Source organism: Benincasa hispida, chromosome 4 (assembly GCF_027475165.1).
Source record: "Benincasa hispida cultivar pf3 chromosome 4, pf3_genome.v1.1, whole genome shotgun sequence".
In the NCBI taxonomy this organism is placed as follows: domain Eukaryota; kingdom Viridiplantae; phylum Streptophyta; class Magnoliopsida; order Cucurbitales; family Cucurbitaceae; genus Benincasa; species Benincasa hispida.
This window is the reverse complement of record NC_143481.1, coordinates 51,668,266-51,673,870: the sequence shown is the minus strand read 5'-3', so window position 1 is coordinate 51,673,870 and position 5,605 is coordinate 51,668,266. Positions and strand designations below refer to the sequence as shown.

At 33.0% G+C, this 5,605-nt stretch overlaps 1 long non-coding RNA gene across 1 annotated transcript; it reads right to left on the bottom strand.

Moving 5' to 3' along the window:
- Positions 1 to 3,994: 3,994 nt before the first annotated feature.
- On the bottom strand, positions 3,995 to 4,508 carry LOC150036797 (uncharacterized). Its single transcript, XR_016529427.1, has 2 exons — positions 4,368 to 4,508; positions 3,995 to 4,251 (listed from the first exon to the last, which is right to left on the bottom strand). It is a non-coding gene; the product is annotated as an uncharacterized LOC150036797 (long non-coding RNA).
- Between the last annotated feature and the right edge of the window lie 1,097 nt (positions 4,509 to 5,605).

The window sequence follows — 5,605 nt, the reverse complement described above, 5'->3', positions numbered from 1 at the left end:
GAAGTGTTCTTCAAATGATGTATTTTATTTGAAAAGCATGTTGTAATTTACTTTGATTGCATAATCTTCTTGTATGACTGTTAATGTATGCGTTCAATCACAATGGAATTTGGACGATTCGCTTCTACTCAAGGAACTTCTCATGTACCCCTTCAATTACAAGATGCTATAAATTTATTTTTGTATACTTGTAGCATGTGAGGTGGGAAAGAACTTTTCTAAGAACTGTTGTAGCATCTCCTCCCATGACGTGATGCATCCTGGCGGCAGGATGTAGTGCCAATCCTTCGCATCTTTTTTCCAAGAAAAAATGAATGATATCATGTTGAGTAGCTCTTGAGTCCCTCCGTTTGGTCTCATCCAACTACAAACAAGATGGAACTCCTTGAGGTGTTTATGTGAGGTTTTCACCTGCAAGGCCAGAAAAGGAAGGGAGTAAGTGAATAAGTGAATTAACCCAGATTTTAGTTTGAACATACCTATCGTCTTGAGTTACGCAATTCATAGGGGGCTGTTGGGTGAAATCTGGTGCTGCGAGCTCCCTCAACGTTTTCTCTCACCCAGCCATCAGTGGAATTTCGTCTTCAAACTCCTCTTCTTGGGACTTTTCTTCTTCTTATATGTCTTCTACATGAATGAGATCATTTTGTGGGGCTTGCTCCCTTCTTTCTCTTCTGATTCTCCTCTCCTCCCAATATATTTATGCAAATTATAACAGTCTAGACCCTTCGAGAATGTCGATCATGCATTAAAAGAAAAATGAGTTAGCCAATAATAAATTATCAGCTTTCTAATAAAGAAATCCATTGGATCCCCGACGACGACGCCAATTTGGTCGCGACCATTAGGGCGTCATAAAAATCCCACGATCTGAACCAAATAAATTTCATGCTTTACTCTACTAAATATAGTAAAGGGAAGTACGAAGTCGATCTATAGGGAGCTGTCAAGATTTCTAGACCACAAAGCTTATAGGAAGTAACCGGGAGGGGGGATTGTGATTGGTGATGCTAAATAAATCTAAATTGCACGAAATAAAGTAGTGTAGAGTAAATTTAATCCACATAGTGTGAATTGATTGAATTGATCATGAATTAATCAATTAAGCAAACACCTAACTTGGGTCGGCCTAGTTTTTCCCATTCCTTATAATTCTATCATAGACTTAATCATAAATGAGCATGAGTTAGAATCCTAAGTGGCAGTCCGTAAGATCGAATTAATTTAAAGTTTAAGCAAGAATCCTCACCTAAACAATAAAATAACAAGCATTAAACTTAAGGACATGCCAAGTTAAATAATCAATTTCCATCGTCTAATTGATTACTCAAGGTGAGATTTATCTAGATTAGAAAAAGAATGCTTATTAATTGGAACCCTAAATTAACATCACAACCTTACTTAATTTTTGCTTCTAGGTGATTAACTAACTAATGATTACAAATTAGGGCTAATCAAAAGCAATCAATCAAAATAACACGACTAATTTGTCAGATACTCCCATGAAAGGAAGATTGAAGAATAATTGCAAGATGAAATCTCTATTATAACAGAAAATCTCAACAAAATACAATCCCAAGTCTCAAGAATCCTAAAGGAATGGAAATAAACCAAAAGACCCAAGCTAAATTCTTACCTCTAGCCCTTAATCATTTTCAAACTCAAGCTTTTCAAGTTCAATCTTGACCAAAAATAGAATAAACTAACGTTTATAGTGAGATTAAAATGGAAAAATGGCGTGAAAACTTTCCAAATCGGCCAAAATAGTTATATAAAGTAGCACCGCAAGGTCGTAACCCTTTGTAAGAGCCTTGCAATGTTTGGCGAGGAGTTGCCATACCGTTGTGGCACAACGTTGTCATGCTGCCGCAATGCTTGCTTGCACGTGCACTTTGTTCGTTAGAATCTAAAGCATCACAACACTGCATGTAGCATTGCGACGCTACCCTATTTTACCCAAAAAGCATCGCTTTTGTCTTCAAGTGTTGTGCAATGCTTCTTTTGGGCATTGAAACGCTTTACCTAGGGGTAGAATGATAATTTTCTCGACCTCCTTCCACCCTTAATACATTTTGACATCTTTTTGAACCGAACGCCCTGCTCTACCTCTTATGCACCCGAGACCCATAAAAACATCAATTAAACTCATTAAAATAAATTAACCACCCCAAATTAAGAAGAGAAAGATAGTACGTTTTCGGTGCTATCAATAAGATTGATTTTAATTTAGGGTATATTTTATTTTTCTTTTTTTTGTTGTTTTTGAAGGGAAACCAATGATGGTTTCGCAGTGGAAGCGGGGATCGATCCCATTTTTTGTTTTCACAGAATTAAAAAATTATAGAGGAACAGAAACAGATTATGCATTATTAAATCTAATTTTACATCATGCTTTGTTAATTTTTAATATAAAATAACTATTATTTTTCTCTCTCTCGACTTCTTTTTTTTTTTTTGGGTTAAAAAAACTTTCAATTTTTTTAAAACATTTTTTCATGACTTATATTTGAAAAACAAAGCCCTCTTATTCATCAATTTATTAATCTTCTATACTATCTTTTCCAACTATACGTAACATGTGCAATGCACATAATATCAAATTAGGTTTTTGAAAAGATGTTAAGATTTTGATTATTTTAAATTCTCCCATTTTGAAGAAACACTTGAAAGGTAAACTATTAAAAAAGTACTTTTAAAATGAGTAGTCGGAAATATTTAAAATATATTGTAATAGAAATATATTTGTAATTGATATAATCACTTTACAATAATAAAAAAATATTATTTAAAATAGTTTTTGCATAAAAAATGTTAGATATAAAACCTTTTTTATTGAAAATATAGGTAAAAATATTAAAGTAGAGGTATTTCAAAATGACCTTTGGCACTTGATGCATCCCAGAGTTGCATTTCTTGATTCAATTTTTTTATGGGGTAGTTGTAAAATGGGTAAAACAAGTTACTAATATTAGGCTCGTAGTCTAGATCTTTTAATTTTGCAAAAATTTCAAAAATAGCAAAAAATAAGCACAATCCACAATTTTAAATGGTAAATGTTAAAAATGTCCAGATACACCTGATATATCCGATACTGATACACACTTGATACACTTTATACACTTGATATATTTGATGCCACTTGATATACTTGATACCACTTGATACACTTGATAATGTTTGATATACTTGATACCATTTGATACATTTGATATAGTACTGATGCACATCTGGTATATTTGATACAAGATGTTGAGATCGATAACTGAACGATACCGACGACCTGATCTTGATTCAAAATGGCATCATTGTATGGAGAGATTGGAACGATGTTACGGACAAGAAAGAGAGACTAGATATAAGATCGTTGTGGCCTTGCGAGGTAGGTAGGTTCACGGTACGGAGAGTGATCTGCTGGTTTGGTAGACGGCGTAGACGTCGAGGCAGTCTTAATAGACTCCGGTCTTGTCATTAAGGTTCCGAGAGGAGACAGTGACTTGGTTACTAGAGAAGATACAGTTAGCGGCGGTGACATTGAAGAGGAAGACGGTGGCATGGATGATAAATTTGGGTTTTGTAGGTTGAAGAACATACCAAATTGGGAGGATCGTGAGGAGGATAAGGAAGAGGAAAATTAGAAAATATCTGTTGATGGAAAACGTGATTCTTATTAGATATTTGCCATATTGCCAAATTTTGAAAAGTGAGAGTCATATTTGCTAAATACTAAACTTAATTTGTTACCTAATACAATTTCTCCTTAGAATATTGATTGTTGTTAGATATACTATTGATACACTCATGTCGTACTTCAAGTATTTGTTAATTAATTGTCTAGTATCTAATGTTCAAACACCTGGAATATCATGCTTATAAAATGAAACTCACCTGCTTTATTGATGATTTGATATACTCTTTTTTTGTGACTGATAGATGTTTACACTTTGATATTAGATGTATAAGCATTTTGATATGTTTGATATTGTATAATATTAACTTATCAATACACTTTGGTTATTACACATGTAAAAAAATCTATTTTGATTAGTTTAGTTAAGATATCAATTATGTGACTAATACACTTTTGAACTGCAATCTATTGATCCATAAAGCTTATCAAATGAAAGATGAAGAAGAAACAAAAATGCCGAAACTTAAAATAGATAGGGACAAGTTGTCGAGGTTTGTGGTCGTTGTCGTTGGTTGTAGGTCCGAGGGGTTCGTACCGTGCTATTGTTGTAGGAGGAGGCTCACCTAAGAAGAAACAAGGAAACAATTTGCAGTATAATAATGCCCCAGATTACATCACCCAAGCCCCCATATTTTTGTTCTAAAACTCCCTGGACAATTTGTATGAACACCAATTTTACCTTCAAAATGTTCACAACTAGAATCTTCCCATAGATGTTGCACCGGTTTGCATCTCAAAAGCAAATTGTCGCTGCAAAGCTTGAAGATACAATGGTGGTGAAGTGCCCTGAGTCGAAGTGCACACTGGTATTGGAGCCTAAGATGTGCAAATAAAATTAAAACGTCAAATAATATATAAGAGGGTAAAATTGAAATGTATTAAAAATAAAGAATAGTATTTAAATATTTTGCTATATTTGCAAAATCAAAAAGTTCAAAATCATAGTTACAATTTTCTTAATTTTTTTTGTCACTCACTGCAATTTCCCTTTTTTTTCATTGAAATTTGAACATCTAACTTTAAGAAATAAAAAATAGATACCTTAGTTGCTTTGGCACTGCATGATAACGATTTTAATTTTTAATTTTTCTGATTTAAAAACTTATGCTTCTTTTCTCTCAATAATTCAATCATGCTTTTCACATTTTCTTTTAAGAAACACTTAACTCTTGGCTATGTCTAAAAAAACTAAATTAATAAATTAAAAAATGGAAACTACTTTTCTTAGCTTTCAAAATTAACATTAATAAAAATTAGGTTATATACCTTGAGCCTTTCAAGTGTTCTAAACTTATTATTTAGGTAAAATTAACTATTTTCCTTATTGATTTCTAGCCGTTTTAAATATCTAAATATTTGCAAATGGGCTATAACTTGGTTGGTTTTAACAGAAGTTGCTTTACAAATATAACTTTTGCTAATGAACATTTCATTTATAGAAAAAGATTTATACAAAATGTTACAAAAAATAAAACAACTTTTATTACAATAACAAAAGTAAAAGGTTCATCTTCTATTAACAACTCTAACATCTCCCACTGGTCATTTTGAGATATTTTCCCATATTCACAATCTGGAGTACTATCTAATTGCAAGCAACCCTCAGGAACTAGTTTCCTTGTTTTGCTTTCTTAGCTCTTTTCTCCACAAGATATTGTAGGCAGTTCCTCTTCCAGTGCCCTTCTGCACTGCAGTAGAAACACTTTCTTTTATCTTCAGTTTTTGTCTTGCCTTTACGGCCAGTAGGTTTCTTTTTCCCTCTCCCTTTTTTTTTTCACTGGAATACTCTTATTCTTTGAAGAAGAAGCAATGTCAGACTTCTTAAAGGACAATCATCTTTTTTCTACAGTAGTAACATTTACCTCTGATTCCAATCCTTTAGCCCTCATCATGGACTGATAAGCCTGTAGCTCATTG